Below are 17075 nucleotides of genomic sequence, written 5' to 3' on the forward strand. Positions count from 1 at the left end.
TGGAGCCACGCGGCTGCCCCCTATTGGTCAAGAAGAGGCACGTGATGCAAGTGCCTCGGCGCGGCCAATGTGTGCTCCGCGCCGCCGCGTGACGGATGCGCGCGGCCGGGTGGGAGCGGTGAGGTGGGTGCGTGCGGCGCGCGGGATCCTCTTTTTCCCTCAGGTTCCGTCCAGGCGGCAGCCGAGCGCCTCAGCGCCGCGGGAGCGGCCGCCGCGGCCTCCTAGGGCGGGGCCGCGGCCGCGGCCGCGCCTGTGGTGGGGCCGGGCTGCATGGTGAGTTAGCCTGGGCGCGGTAGCCCCCTCCGGCCTTTGCCGAACTCGCCGGAGCCGGGGGCGCTCGATCGCCGCGGTGCCGGCGGCCTGCTCGGAGGGCACCAGCTGGCGGTGACTGCTGGGTGCCAGGTTGGAGCGTGTGAGGCCCGCCGGTCCCGAGCGGCGGGAGTGGCTCCAGGACCCATCTGGATGGAAGGATCCCGCCGCTGATCTCTTATGACGGTTCCGCGCGGATTTCGGCGGGTGCCAGTCCTGCTGCGCTGGTGAAGGCTCTGCGAAGTCACCGAGGAGTAGCTCCTGAAAGTGCCCGTACTTACCAAAAAACATAAATGTAAAGGATATATAAAATCATAAATATTCTTGCTTCAATTCTGTGCTTTTGGTTCATCTTGAAATGTGAAAGGATTGAGCTCAGGGACTGTCCTACCTCTGTTGTGCATCCATCATTGCCCCCACCCCCGCAAAATGCAGCCTGAACGCGGGAGCCTTGAAGACTAGGAATACTTGTCTGAGCATCTGACTTGTCCAATGGAGAAACAACTCCAATCGTTCTTCTGAAATGGATACTGAAACAGCATGGCTGTGTCTTGGAAAATAGGAGTCTGAATTTAATATCAAAATCTGAAGGAATTCAGTCTGTGCAGAAATTATTGTGATATATTTCTTCTTGAAGAATGTCCAGCAAGAATGAAACGTAAGATTGCAGATTTAAAAAGGATAAACATTATTTGATACTTTATTTATAGGGCACCAAAGGGAAAAGGTAAAGGTTTTGTTAAAAAAAGGAGAAGCACTTTAATTTTGTCTGATAATTTTCCAACAATAGAATCTAATGCATCAGAGGAAAAACAGAAGGCTATGGGAGTTGGGATTATTCAGCCTGGGGAAGAGAAGCATCCAAGGTGACCTTACTGCAGCCTTTCAGTACCTCAGCAGGCTCCAAGGGAGCTGGAGCAGGACTTTGGACAAGGGCTAATGGCTTCGCACTGCCAGAGGGCAGGGTCATTGGAATAATGAGAAGAACTTTTATGGGAGAGTGGTGAGGCCCTGGCACAGGGTGCCCATAGAAGCTGTTGCTGCTCCATCCCTGAAAGTGTGAAAGGCCAGGTTGGACAGGGCTTTTGAAGCAACGTGGCCTAGTAGAAAATGTCCTTGCCCATGGTAGGGGGTATAACAAGATGAGTTTTAAGATCCATTCCATCCCAAGCCATTCCATGATTCTGTGGTATCCAACACGTGGTGAAAAGTTAAATTTAAATGTTACTCATGATTGGTAAATGGCTAAAACCTGAGTTTCGTATTTGAGTTGTTTGACCCCCATCCCCAGTTGTGTATGAGCCTGAGCTAACAAGTCTGCAGCTTTGGCCTGAGAACTTCACTTCCCAGAACAGCATTTCTGTTTACCCTCAGTTTGGCTTGTTCAGACCAGCAAGTTGTATCATTCCTCCTGGCAGGGATTTCTCTGTGCGTTAGAGAAAATGCCTTGTGTAGGCGTCAAAAAATCACTGTGCATGTGTGTGCAGTGGCTCTTTTAGGCCTTAGCTCTGAAAAGCTTTGCACAGCAGGACATTGAACTGCATTAAAGAATTAGGAAAATTGCTGTTGAGAACTATGTTTTGGTATATTGGGTTTATGACAATCAGTGAGTCTATTATAGATTGTAGCATCATCTGTTGTGCTCAGCTTTTATTTTGTTACATGGTAGTCAATGTCAGCAGCAGATATTCAAAAGCAATATAAATCCTGTCAGTGTATAAGGGCAAGGTAATTACCCAAATATGTGTTCCTGAGGAGCATGAGCCTGAACTGATGCATCATATCAGCCTTGTCCTCTGAGGTAATCTGAGTGTCTCTCTGCCTGTCAGGAACTTTGTCTCGTCATCTTACCTTCAGGGAGCAGCCAATGTTTCTTTCCTGGTGTTGGAGAGATTGACAACATTATCTGAGTACTGCAGTGCTGTGGACAGAGCAGTTGAACACCTTCCTGCTGCTCCTATGGGATCTGACCTGTTCTGTGGATCTGGCCCTTGGCAGAAGACCAGTACAATGCAGTTCTATTTCATTTGTTCAGCCCAGGCAGGGAATTGCTCATTACCATCTCACCATTTGGTGGTGATCAATTTGACAAAAGTGAAGTGAGAATTTAATTTTTACACTTTCCCTAGCTGTTCTACAGTAGGTTTCAGACATGTTCCTGACTTCTGCTCTTTGATCTCTCTTGCCCAAGTCTTGAAAGATTTATACCTTCATTTGCTGGCTCTCTCACCTGCCAGACATTGGCCCAAGGTGTAATGGAATTAATTCACCTTTTGCAAAGCAGCATATAGATTACATCACAGCTCTGCCTTGGCCGTGGCAGAGCCATGCTTTGATAGGAACCTCTCTGTCCGTGGATGGAGATATAACAGGCTTGTTTGGCCTGTGTCCCACTGCTGCAAACTGCTGAATTTCTCAGTACTTTAGAAATGAAAGTCTTCCTACTGGAAATTCACCTTTTCCCTCTTTTGGGGCAGCTGTTTTTCCTTGGAAACTCTCTTCCTAAACTTTGTTTAAATAGTTCTAGATCTTTCAGTTATACTGGTTGTGATAGGCAACCTCCCTTTTTGGTTTTTTTCCCTTCTGCTACCAGCACCATTTCCCTGAGTTTCTGTTCCAGGATCTCTGGAACAGGATCTCTGCTTTCAGTCCCAGGATCTCTGCATCTTACAGTAATGAGCAAAATAAGTCTGGCTGCTCAGGTGTCACAGGCAGTATCCCCTCATTTTTGAAGTCTCCAGTGTAGTAGAAGGCAGCAGTTTGCTGTGGTGCACATAGCTTTCCTCATAAATGACCTGTGGGTTGGTGGTTTGTGCAGGAGCTTGGGGCAAACTGTACTGCTCTTCTTTAACCCTAAGGCTAAGTTTCTTACTCTGAAATAACCCCCAAGTCTCCTTGTAAAACTAGTCTTTTGATTCCACGCTGTTCAAAATCTGTGTTTCTAGGCTGTGGTGTGAGTTCCCATGCAGTCCCATGTAGTGTTTGCTGGGTCCTTACTCTGGCACAGCATTTTGTTAAGCCTCTTTCCACTGGAGTCCAGGCCATAGCCTGAGGTCATTGAAGAGTTTATTTGTTGTGGCCATTGTTCTGCAAGTTGAAGGTAACTGCTTCTACATCTCTGTGGGCCTTGAGTCAACAATTGTTCTTTTTCTCCCTATTTTTCAAGAAGCTAGCCTGCTAAGCCAATACTTAATGCAGGAGTCATCATAGTGGTAAGTACTAGATTCTGCACCAGACAAGTGCCATGAGTGCAGCAAAGTGTCTTTTTCGCACACCTGTGAGGTCTCCCAAGTTAACTGTTTGTAGCTTTATTCTGTCTTTAGGTACATGAAGAAATGTAAAACTTTGCATTGTAGAAATTAGGTTTTCAGTTGTCAGAGTGAAATAAACAGGCAGTGAAACGTAAATCTGACACATCACCAGTAATCCTCAGGTGTTTACTGGTCCTGCCTTTATCCGTTGTTTTCTGGAGGGAAAAAATGACATTGCCTTTGGATGCAAGGTCTTGTGTCTACCTCATGACAGAAGCTGCTGAAGTTCTAGGTCAGTGCTGTTATACCAAGCTTTCACATTGGTACTTCTAAGAAGACTGGGTGCAGCTGCAAGCCCCAGTAACCAGATTGGCATGGACCTCTTTTCCATTGCCCTGAGTTTGTAGAAAGAATTTCAAAGCAGCTTCCTTTAATGGGCTTGAAGTCATGTTGCCTCACAGCTTTTTGGTTCATTCTTTCATGTCATGCTGTATGCTGCCTCTGCTGTGTGATGAGTTCTCATTGTCTCCCAGTACAGAATGGGAACGTCTGCTGTGAGTACAGAATGCTGCTGCCTCCAATGTGAGGTGTTCTCCTTTAGACAGAGCATGCCAGTCTCACTCACAGAGAAGAGCTATGTCAAAAAGCATCAGAACCATTCCTTTTCTTGGGCATGAGTTGTATCTCCATGTCAATTCAATACAATCCAAGAACACAACCCTGAAGTCAAGCATTTAGAAGGAAGTGTTTTCCTCCTGGCATCTCCTAGTAAGGAGTTATTCCCTGTATGACCTGAGGCAACCCTGTTTCTTGTGTTCATAGGCACATCTGCCCAGCTCCTCCATCATTTGCATCAAGTAGCAGAGCAATTTGCTGACTAAACATAAGTATCATGAGGTTGGACCTCTCTTCATGGAAGTGTCTTTTTCTCCTGTGTTGGGAAGCCTAAATTCTGCAGTGGTTTTATGAACAGTCTGTGTATCAGTCCTTACAAGACATGCAGAGCAAGATGTTCAAAGATGAGCGCCTACATGTGGAAGGTACTGGCATAGCAGTTGAGAGACCTTTTCTGTAGTGCCAGGTGTCAATCTCTCAATGCTTTGTTTTCAGGGGATGTCACATCATGGATTTAAATTCGTTATTTCAGTCTAGGTACCATTCTCAGTGAGACACTGGCTGTCAGGAATTACTTTGTAAATGAGTTTTCAGAAGAGTAGAAAGGGTGATTGAGAGCAGGGAGACATCTTGGAGTGAATTGTCAGCAGAATGGTGAACAGGGAGGATTTTCTACTGCCAGTCAGGCTCCCAGTGTCCTGAGCCCAGGTTTGATTAATGAATTAATAACATGAAAAAAATGTCACAGCTGTTACAGCATCATGTCACCACCTCAGTCCTACTGCAGAGAACACCCTGTGCCTTGGCAGGAAAGACAGGCAGAAGATCCTACGAGAAGATGGTAGAAAAGGAGCAATTGTGGTGTCTTACAAGACTTTTCCCCACAAACTTGAAAGAGTTACGGATGGCATGAACTCACTGTCAGAAAATAATAGTTTGGTCGAGGTCCAAAAGGGTCCACAGGGATGCTGCAAAGGACCCAAGCCCAGAGGCTTTCTGCTCTGAGCTGGAACAATGATGTTTTTAGTGGCTTCAACCAACATAAGAAGGTGTGTAGGCTTCTTAACAAGGTAGCTAACTGGTACAATTCCTTTTATGAATAAATAGCTTTTCCTGTCTCATTATTTGAAATATTTGGACTGTGTTTCTTGTGGGTTTGGTCCAACTCAGAGTGTTTGTTTAACCAAGGCTGATGGATGTGTGCCTGACATGGGTAGTTCAGGTAATTTCAGTCTGGCAACTTGAAAGCAACCAAAAACATGCTCTTATAATGAAAAGCTTATGGGAAAATCTTGGGTGTCTCATGGAAACAGCATCCAAGATTGAGCTGTGGTACTAATGAAGAGATGAACAGATGAATCACCACATCTGGTACAGAACACACATGGGGAGTGCTACAGAGAGAGCAGGGCTTAGCCAGTCATTTGCATCAAAGCATCTCTCAGTGATGATTAGATAACTGCTCCTCTAGCATTTGCTGGGAATGCCACCATGGATCAAATGTCTTTTGTCATCTCTGAAGGCATTCATCTCTCCTAGCTTTAGCTCTAGACAGGTGCTAGGTGCATGAGAGCCCTGGGCTGCCCTTCTGCCTTATAGGAATCTGACAACATGAGGAGCTGACTGCCTTGGTGGGAGAGAATGAGGGGAACTTCACAGATGTGTAATGTATTCCCTGGAATGTCATGGTTTGGGGGAAGCTGGTCAGTCTGGCAGTGAAGAGATGGTGTGAGGAGCAGAAGTACTGTAGGAAAAAGATGTCAGCACTCTGTCAGTACACAGCTCTGGAGACTGTCCCTAGCCTGAGCTAGGACTATTAGGAACCTGGGAAGTTCTTGGGAGGTGAAAAAAGAATCTGTGAGGCAGTGTCATTTTTTCAGCAACGTCACCTGATGTTATTTCTTGTTACTCAGATCTTCCATCCAAACCTGGTTATTTTCTTTAAGACAAAGTCAGGAAATGCTTTATCAGCACAGCTGGATCATCTTATGATGGTTTCACCAGTCCTCATCAATCCTATAATCCCATCCATTTGGAGCATGTGTGATATCATCTTGCTTGTTCAAGACATCCTAAGCCTCACTTCTTTGTCCTGCATTGGTGATCTGCATAATACATAATCTGCATAATATTTTGAAAAGACAATGGATTTTGTTTTGTGAAAGTGGTTTTCCCTGTGTGCCTCTCCCAGTCTCCTTCCCTAACCCTGCCCCACCTAATGTAAGGAAGAGCAGAGTATCCATAGGCTCACAGGAGTGTCGTGGTGGCTTGTTTCCTACTGGCATGTGGGATAATGGGTATGTGAAAGCCAATGAAGAGACTCCAGGCTGTGTTGAAAGTCAGTTTTGGTGTTGCATCAGGTGGCACTGGCTGAAATGTAGGAAAATACCAGCATTAATGACAGTAGTGCAAAATTTAAAGGAGGTGTCTGGCTCTGGGCTGAGGTTAAATGGAGAGGTGACTGCTAGGCCAAAGAGATGCCAGCCCTTTCCAAAGGCTGAGCAAAAAGTAAGAAATAGCCAAAGGGGTGAGTATCAACAGTGCTGCCTGACTGGGATCACTCACCAAGGCTACAATCACTGAACAAGGGTGCAAAATCAGAAATTGAGCCTGAGAGAGGAAGAATTGGGCTAGGTTGTTCACATGGTAGGGGGAAATGGGGGCAAAATAGAAGGCAAAGCATGTGATAGAGCTGTTTGGGGCCAGGGTGGGCTTGGGAGTGTTACACCAAATCTGCTAGGGTTCTGCGGGTGGATTTGCCTTGCTTCTGCAGCCATAGTAATGGGATGTGACCCCCAGCATCACTGAACAAGTCTCCTGACATGGCAGCTGTGAGTGTGACTTAAATTAGCAGCTCAGTTCATCAGAATCTCAGAAAAGGCCATTTAAGGAATCTCATTTGTGTCCACATCCCTCTGCAGCTCTCCAGACAGGACTGAAAGACAGAGGAAGGTCATAAACTGCCCTCCCACTTCGCAGGAAGAGCTCTGCAGGCCCTTTCCCAAGCTGCTGCTGGCAGGGTGTTGGAAGTTGACAGCACATCTCGCACTCCAGCACACCCCACACTCCAGCACACCCAGTCGTTTTGTTCAAACTGGAAGGTGACCCTTGCCAGGAGGGATTCAGCATTTCCAGGCCACAGGGATGCATGCCACCAGACCTGTCAGTGCACCTCAGTCCCACCTGAAGTCATCCCAACTCCAAACACTAAATGGGGAAGCTGCCTGAAAAATGAGGGAACACTTTTGCTCAGGAATTACTCAAGGCTTTGGTAGTGTTCTCAAATATTTGTTTCAGTGTTCTAATAAATGTTCTATTTGAAGAAAAATACTGTAATTAGCCAATATTCCACAGAATCTAAATATTTTGCTCTAAGATAGTATTTCCTTTCCCCGCCCCATAGAGATTTAATCCTTGGCTGATTATGTGGGCTTCCCTCCACTGTACACATATAGTTAAGGTCTTAATCCAGCCACTGTCATAGCAAGGTGGAGAAAAGAATTTATCCTTAGTCAATCCTGGGAAGAGTTTTCCATCTGACTTATGCACTTCAAATGAGGAGTATGAAAGAATGCACATTGGAAGAGGATGGGAGAATTAGGGGGCAGAAACCAAGCCTCCCTGCCTCCCTGCCTCAGCTGTGCAGGGAAGGGGTCACTTGCCAGGCATGGGGAGCCCTTGAAAGAGAGGCCATGGGATCTCAGAGCATGTGAGATCCCTGGAGCTCACAGCATGGTGAAGAGCAGGCAGTGTGGGTCAAGTGCCACAACTGGAATTTGTCCCTTCCTGCTCCTCCCTGAGGTTCTCCAAAGACTTTGCTTGTTGAGGGACTTACCTTCCCACTGGATGGCAAAGGTGCTGCCCAGTCTCATAGTGTGGAAAGGGTTTTAGGCACGCCTCATGGTCCCTGCTGTGGAGAAACATCCTGCCCTGCACCCAGGGCTCTGCAGTGTTCACAAGTGTCTGCTGGATTCATGGTCTGGAGCTGCATCAGGCAGAGAGGAGTGTGAGCCTGCACTGGGGGATGCATCTTGGCATGACTGCCATCAGAGCACACAAGTGGTTGGCCACACTCTCCCCTCTCCCAGGTTTGTGGCAGAGCTGAGGTCAGGCTGCTGGGCTGTAGCTGTTGGAATGAGCAGACACCAGCTTCCAGGTATGCAGACGTGTGAAGCCCAACTTCCTTTGGGGATGCCGGTAACTGATAGGAGCTGGGTGTCTCTTGAGCAAGTGCTTCCCTGAAACATGGAGAAAAATGAGAAAACTGGAGGCCAAAGGATTCAAGAGAAGAAGTAGCAGCATGCAGCGTGTTGGTGCAAGTTTTGCCCAGCACAGGGAAGCACATTCAGCTGGGAGCCCACCACCCCAGCCTCGTGTTGAGGTGTAGCTGATAGGTTTTGGACCAACTGGACATTCCTGCTGCCACTGAGGCTGAGCCACAAGACTAGGCATAGGATGTGGGTTCAAGGGAACCTGGAGCAATGGTGTCTGCCACACATGGTAGTTGGTGGGACAAACTGCCTGCTCTTTTTGCTTTCAGTGGGAAGTTTGGCAGTTACAGTGTGTGTTCTGTGGTGTTTCCTCAGTGACCATTCTGGCAGTACCTGCTGTGTTTCCATGGGGTGGTTTGAGAAGTCCGCTGTAGGAGCATCTTAAGAATTGTGAGGAATTTTTGTAACATCAGATGGAGACTTTGATCCATTTTATGATCTTAGTGGATGTTGATGATATCCTTCATTATTCTGCTGGTTCACTTTACCATGTGTACCTGGGGCCAGGAACATCTTAGCAGGTACTGAGAGAAGAGAAGGAGCCTTGTAACACCACCTGCTGATATGCAGAATGTCAAAGGTGTGTGGCATTAAGAATAAAACATAAATGCTGTGAGGTGATTGGGAGAAGCTTTGCTTTGTGACAGCTGGATTTTGTGTCCTGCATCACAGCTGCTGGAGTGGGGACAGGAATGGGGCATGGTTTGGGTGGCAGGCAAAGCAGCTTCTTGAGGAACCAAACACAGCATAAGAGACATTGAAATGTGGGCACAACTTGCAAGGAATGGCAGAATTTTTGTGAAAGGTTATTTTAAGATTTCTCTGTGTGCCATCATACCACTGAGGAGGGAGAAGGAATATCGTGGAAGGAGATAGCTGGATTGGGATGCACCTGACAGCTGTAAATGAGTCAAAAAGAGCAAAGTGCTGGTTTGTAACCACCATACATGACAGAGCTGCAGTTGACTGTAGTTCAGTGACTGAAGTTGGGACTTAAGAGAATGACCTCCAGAAAAGGGAAGGATGGGAAAGCACTTCATGGGGAGCCAGCAGAGCATCATGGGATGCTGGTGGGAGTTCTTGCTGCATACTTGTTCATACTGGCTTTCCAGTGGATAAATTAATCTTCTATCTCCAAAGTTAATTGGAGATCACATGTGAAATGCTGAATGGAGTACTAGCAATCTCAGTTGGTCAGTTACTAGCATGGTGCTAGTAACTCCAACGCTGTGGGTTTGATCCTCCTATGGGCCATTCACTTAAGAGTTGGACTTGATGATCCTTCTGGGTCCCTTCCATCTCAGACTATTCTGTGATTCTGTGAAAAGCTCTGTGAATCTCATTGTGTATGGATAGGGCATTTTAATGCAACAGCTCAGCCTGCTTGTTGTATATTAGGCATAGCAGCAAGGATTAGGAGTCCAATGCAGGTGTTGGCAGAATCACAGCTGGACAGGGAAGACTCCCAGCCAGGTGTCTGTTTGGTTCTTTCTTATGTAAGCTATCTAGACAAGAAGACAAGAAGCAGCAAAGCCCTGGCATGAGAGTATTGCTCCCTACACAGATGGTCTCCAGTCTACAGCTTTCATATCTGAGCTTGTGCAAAGCAGGGAGGGAACCAAAAAAGGATGTTGGTAGTGCAGCCAGCTATGCATCAGAGAAAAGTCTACAAACCACTATAAAAATAATGGAAAAGAACAGTAAGTAGTGAGATTTATTACAGCTAGGAAAACATCTGATGTTTTGCACACAGAAGGTGCAGCATTGCCAAGAAATATCTACTCATGGTGAGCCCACAAAATTTGGGTAGTGCAAGAGGACACGGCATGGAGCTGCAGGAAAGGAGAAGGATGGTCCTGGGGAGGAGCAGCCCTGAAGAATATACTCAGGAATATTTTTTCCAAGTCTTAATTCCTTGTGACTGTCCCAGGGAGAATCAAGTGTCTATAAGGAGAAAATATGTTCAGAAAAGAGTCTGGTCTTGAAATAGTTTACATGGTAAATGAGACAGAAGGGCCCCTGCCTGAGACAGGTGCAGAGGCAAATAGACGTGTCACCAGACAGTAACAGATGAAACCTCATCCTCTTGATCCATAAGGACATGGTAGTCCTGGAGCATGGGGCAGCCATCAGGCAGCAGAAAGCCCAGAGGTGTGACTGACAGACAGACAGGCCCTCCACCTATTGGTAGGACATGACCCATTGGGAGCAGCACACCCAACTGACTTGTGTCAGTGTGTGATGTGGCTCATTAGCAAATATCAGGTCTGGTCACATACAGGTGCTCCATAACATTACAGCTTTCACGTTTCTTGGGGTCATATAGCACTGGTGTCTGTGATGCGGTTTCCACGCTGCCAGTGACCACAAGAGAGCAACTTCTGAGTGCTGAGGCAGATTTGTCCCCAGCTCCTCAGTCCTGGAGGTGAAATTGTGTCTCTAGCCAGGGCTGCCTGCAGCCAGCCTGTGAGTGTGGGCCATGCTGAACCCTGCACTTGGGGATCTGTCTCCTTCCATGCGGGCAGTGTCACAGCTCCAGGACAAACACTCTGTTTGCCTTGGCACAAGGCTGCAGAGAAGACTTGGGCAGTCCAGGGGGTTTAGCCACCTCTACCCAAGTCTGTTTGGCCTTGCTTATGGCAAATGGCACTTGCCTGTGGCACAGTAGCACTACTTTGGTCTCTAGTCCCAGTGATTTGGGGGACCTTCCCCAAACCCATCCCTGCAAGAAGAGTCATCTTACTGTTGACATACAGTTTGTAAATAAAGCCACTTTTTAGGGCAGTCTGGAAAACAATTCCTTTATTTCTTCCCAGTGTATTGGTGGTCAAAACCCCTAACTGACAGGCAGGATTCTTGGAGATGCAGATGGCTGCTCTAGTCTTCAGAGAAAGCCCTGAAAGGGTTGGTTTGTTTTACAAAATAGTTCAGACTGGAAGGGACCTCAAAGCTCATTTCATTTCATTCCCCTGCCATGGGCAGGAACACCTTCCATTATCCCAGGTTGCTCCAAGACCTGTCCAACCTAGCCCAGAACACTTACAGAGATGGGGCAGCTGCAGCTTCTCTAGGCAATGTGCCAGTGCTTTACCATCCTCACAGGCAAAAATTTCTTCCTAATATCTTATCTAAATCTTTTCTCTGTCAGTTTTAAACCATTCCCTCTTATCCTATCACTATCTGCCCCCACTAAGTACTGGAAGGTCTCCCTAGAGCCTTCTCTTCTTCAGGCTGAGCAGTATTTGGAGATGTCTGGATCCTGGGTTTTAGGGGTAAGTGACCAGGAGTGGCATCTTTCCTGAACCCCTGTTCTTTTTCCAAATCCTTCCTTTCTTGGCCACAGCAGATCTCAACATTGGATTTATGGGCTTTTAAGGTGTCTCAAAAAGGAAAAAAAAGAGCAGCATTCATTCAGTATGACAGAGAAATTGGAAAGGCAGGAGGGAAGCTTGCTGTCAGGTCACCTCTCAGGAATGTCTTGTCTGTGGAAATACTGAAGCAGCCTCCCCCAGTGTAACACATAGCCAGGGCTTCATGTGAGATCCCAGAGCTGCAGCTGAACTGGAGCCTCCCTCGGTTCTGATAGCACAAAGACATTTCTCTCCAGCTTCAGGTGGAGCTTTTGATGTGGCCAGGAGCTGAGGTCCCCCTGGGACCCTGTGTCTTACCACTGCTCAAGGAGCAGAGAAAAGCAGGATGGGAGTCCTGTGGGTCAGCACGGCAGGAGGGATACAACCCCTTAGAGGAACCCGGTCAGACAAGGGACATTTGGAGGTCTGGGCAGGCTGGAGGGGAAATTCTGCAGCCTACCAGTGCCATCTAAGCAGGGGCACAGCTCTGTGGGAAGTTCAGATGCCACAGAGTGCCTCTGCAGGCCCTGGCAGCAGTGGCTGTGCAGCAGGACAGGGACCGTGCGCTCAGCCTGGGTACACATGTTGCCATGCACAGATCCATCTGGAAATGCCAGCATACAGAAGGGAAGGGAGGTTCCCACTCTTCTTTGCAGGCTGGCAGCCCTGTGGTAGCTGGAGATGCTGACACCAAGGCCCTGACAGTTTTCAAGCACTCTAGTTGTCTGGGCCCACTGCCAGGGAGCAGGCTGCAGCCTGGGGAGTCATGTCCTGAGCAGATGCTAGTTCCACGGCAGCCTCTGCCTGAGGGCTCCCTCTGCTTCTGGTGGACATGGCTTGTGGCTACATCCTGCGCTGTGGGGTGCTATGCAGTGCCCTGGGCTTCTGGGCTCCTGTAGTGCTGGGTACTGAGAGTGTTTCCCTTTCCCCTCCTTCCTGGGTCACAGGGAAGGTAGACTCATGGCCAAGAGGTGCCCAGGTAGGAGCAAGCTGTGTCAGAGGCACTGCAGCAGAAGCAGAACCAGGCTCCTGTGGCAGATGTGGTGCTGAAGGATAGACCCACTGACTCATGTGGCAGGGCAGGGAATGGGACAGACTGTGCTCGCTTCTCAGGATCCTTGGGGGATTCTGTGCAGGACAGGGGCCAAAGGTCAGTGGAAGGAAATGGATTCACTTATCTGGCCTTTAACTCCTACAAGCCAAGGCTGTGGTGGGGCAGGAGCTCAGTGCCCCAGTGCTGCAACCCCCACAGCACAAATTGAGCTGGACCAGGGTGGGCATGGACAGGAAGGACACTAATCCAGCACCTCGTGTGTGGATCTACCCTCTGGAGAGGCTCCACCAGAAGTGCAGGTGCATGTCCTGAGCAGACAGCTCCAGAGTACTCACCAGCATTACTCCTGTACCAGCACAAGCAACAGACAAGAGCCAGCAGACAGAGGGATAGACCTGCCCATTCTCTTCCTCTATTCAGGTAAAGAGGCACAACAGAGATCCAGCCCCCAAGACTCACACCTGGGGCAAATTGCTTCTAGCTCATGGGGAAGTGACGTGTGCTTTCCACATGCTGGTCCCCATACCAGCCAGCCAAGTGGGACCACTGGAGCCCTCTGTATGTGGCAGCACTGGTCCTCCTTGGGCAATGTAGCACCCCAAAAGTGGGACCTGTCTTGTCACATGGTTCCTTCCTATCCCAGATGAAACAGCACCCCCAGGCAGGTAGGAGGCTGCCCAGTGCCCCTGCCAGCAGCAGGATGTGAGGGATCCATCACACCTGATCCTGCCCTGGCTCCTAGCAGGATGTGAATCATGCCTGAGAAATGGGGACATGTTTAGGCATGAGTACCCTGTCCTAAGCAAGTGGCACCAGTTTTGTGCAGGCAGGTGGTCCCTGTGGCTGGTCTGGCTGCAGCAGAGCTGCCATACTGCTGCCCTCCTGCTGCTACTGCCCTCCAGCTGCACTGTGTGCCCCAGGACACCTTCCTGTGCATCATCCTGGCCACTCTGTGCTGCCCACACTCCTTCCACACCCAAGGGCAGCCCTCAACCCATCCCTTGTCCTGACCCATCTCTGGGGTGTGCCCATGCCCAGATTCTGCCATCTCTCAGAGGGCACAGCACTACATCCACCCCAGGTCCTGCTCCTCTGGCCTCTCTTCATGCCAGCCTCTGAATTAAACACGCTGCATAGTTCCCAGGGACCTACCATCAGGGAGGATCTTGGCACATCATCACACTCATGGCTGCAATTCTCAGGAGAGGAGGAAGAGGAGGCAGGGAAAGCCCAATTTCTCCTGCAGCCCCAAGCAGATGGAGGAGCTTTTCTCCTGCCCAGAGGAGCTGGGAACCACGGGGGTACTCTGCCATGGGAGGCCCTGGGAAGAAGTTCTGAGAGCTCCAAAACTCAACCACCATGATGTCACTGTTGATAATAGCATGGTGTCCTGTGGGAGCTGCCCTATTGTCAGCACACAGAGGAGTGGCAGCATCAGGGTTCACATGTGCATGCCATGGGCAAACAGCTATGGGCAAACAGCAGCCAAGAACTGTCCTTCTCCTCCCCTTTTCCCTCCTCCTCCTCCCCCCACCTCTGCTCTTCCTCAGCTCATCCTGCTGCTTTGGTCAGCCAGGAGTGGGTGCCTGGCCCAAACATCCACCTGGGGTGACAGGTCTCCCCTCCCTGGCTTCCTCTGGGACTGAGGTCAGCCAGGTCAAGCCAATTTGTGATTTTGGGAGCAGTCACAAAATATTGAGCGTGTGGACAGTGGGATGGACAAAGGTCTGTGCGTGTCAGAAGTTCCCAGGAGAGGAGGTATGAAACTGAGAAAGCTTCAGGAGGAAGAAGAGATGGATTCCAGGACCCTCCTCTGCCCACTGCAGCCTGTGTGGCCCTGCACTGCCAGAGGGTCTGTGCTACCAGAACAGCAGGGTAATGCTGGCCCCACACTGTTCTCCTGTGTCCAGAGGAAGGGCTATGTCCCAAATGAAATTTAATTTAATTTAATTTAATTTAATTTAATTCTCCCTGCCTGGCACTACAGTCACGTCCCTACCTTTGTCTGCATTGTCCCATCTCTGAGTCAGGCAGGTGCCCAGACCAGTTCCAAACATGTGCTTGCACAATAAAATTCCATCACTGCTATTTAACATTATGTTTAGCATCCCCAAAGGGAACTCAAAGGATTCTTGCCTCCCCTCCCTTTGCTGCACTTGTCCCCTGGCTGAGGGAGCCCCCAAGACCTGTGCACCCACCCAGGCCTCTGCCCTTTGATGCAGGTTCATCCCATCTGCTGGGTCATATGACCACCTTTGTCAGCACAGAATACACAACAGCATGCTGTGATTGCTGCAAACTGGTGAGATCAGTCCCTCACATGTCCTGCACCAACACACAGGGCAGCCTCCCCACAGCCCTCCCAGAGCCAGGCCTGGAGCTGGAGCCCTGAGCTCTCCAAGGGGTTTGTAAATATCTCCTTGCTCCACTTCATGGAATAAGGAGGTCTGCTTGGAGTCTGTGCTTGGCTGGCTCACCCCCAGGGAGCCCTGCATATGCTGTGTGGTGGGTGGTGATCCTGGGGATGTGGCAGTGGGTCATTGAGGATGTGACAGGATCGCTACCTGGGGGGATGGAGCCAGGAGTGGTGCAGACTGGTGGGAACACAGGCAGGATAAATGCCACTGCACATGCTGACAGCTGTGCACGCAAGGCTACTTTATCCACAAAGCTCAGCATGCGTCTGCTCTCAGGTGCTCCATATGGGAAGACCACGCACCGATCCATCTGGCAATGCCAGCATACAGCAGGGAAGGGAGGTTCCCATCCATGCTGCCAGCCACACATCAGTATCCATTGCCCTGCTCAGTGCTGCTGCTGGCAGAGGGGCTGGGGAACAAACCTGATGTAACTTCAACAGCTTAAGGTTGGCAGTGGGGTCCCCCGCATACTTCAAGGGCAGATGAGCTGCTGCCAGCTGTGCTTCCTGAAGGCCAGGAGCTTGGTATGTGGCAGTGCCTGCTCCCACGTGACAGCAGAGCTGCAAGTGATGCAGACCCCTGAGTGTGGTGGTGCCTGGTCTCTGAGGGGCTGTGTGACAGCAGAGATTTGAGGGCACAGCAGACCCCAGACCCCTGTGTGGCAGCTCTGTGGCAGACATGGCAGGGATCATCCAGCAAGTGAAGATATGTTGCTGCTGAGACTGGCAGAAGGTGATGCTATGTTAGATGGCACAGTGCTTGGAGGAGCCCAATGCTGCTCAGGCCTGGAGAGTGGAGAGCTGCTGAGGAAGCTAGGGCAGCAGAGGCCTCTGGGATGCCAGTGCAGCTGGAGACCCACCCTGGCAAACAGGCCTGAAGTGAGACATTTGAACCAACACTCCCAGTATGGAAACTGCTGGACCTTCTAGGTACCTCTACCACACCCCATCTTTCTGGCCTACCATGGTGGGTTCTTCCCTGTGTCAGATGATGCTGTGGTCCTGCTCCATCCCATCCATCTTCCCAGATCGCTGGGAACTCCCAGAAAAGCAGTGAACTTAATCTCTATGACCTTCTCTGGAGAAGCCCCTTAGTCTCTGGGTTGCTGGACAAGGCAGGGAGCAGCACCTTCTCCCCTCACCTAGGAGCTGGAGGCAAATGGCCACTGCCTGCTTTGCAGAGCCCACAACACCTCTGGGTTATGTCAAGTACTTAGTCCTCTCCAGGGAATACTTCTGGCCTTTGCCCAGAAACAAGATTGAGCCCCAACAAGTTTGTCCTCTACAGAGCAGGGCTTCACTTCAACTGCAGGTAAGGAGCTTGGGGTCTCCAGGGGAACCTCTGACAGACACCAGGGCTTGGCTGCCCCGGCACTGCCTTCTAGGACCTGGAACAGGATGTAGGGACAAGGACACCACAAGCAGCTTCTGAGTTGGAGCAAGCAATAGGACCATGTGAGGGGCACAACATATCCTCAGGGAGCCTTCACAAGTTTTTGGGGGTGCCCTGAGCAGTAATCCTGCAGCGGTGTCAGGGAGCAGCTCAAACAGCTCCCCAGATCATCCCACGGTGTGATCCCCCGGGCCCGGTGGGGAGGGCCTCTGGGCAGGAGGTGCTGGTGGCTCTCTGCTCCGCATTCCGCAAGCCGAGGCGCACAGCAGCTCCTGCAGATGGGGAGTCCCCGCGGCCCGGCTGGGCTCGGGGCCACACTGCGGGCAGCGATACACCGTGGGGTGCTACCCCGAGGTGGCCAGGTCCGAGTTCTGCCACACCGGCACCGGCGTGGGGTCCGGGACGCGAGTGAG

The sequence above is a fragment of the Camarhynchus parvulus genome, chromosome 15 (assembly GCF_901933205.1).
Source record: "Camarhynchus parvulus chromosome 15, STF_HiC, whole genome shotgun sequence".
Classification (NCBI taxonomy): domain Eukaryota; kingdom Metazoa; phylum Chordata; class Aves; order Passeriformes; family Thraupidae; genus Camarhynchus; species Camarhynchus parvulus.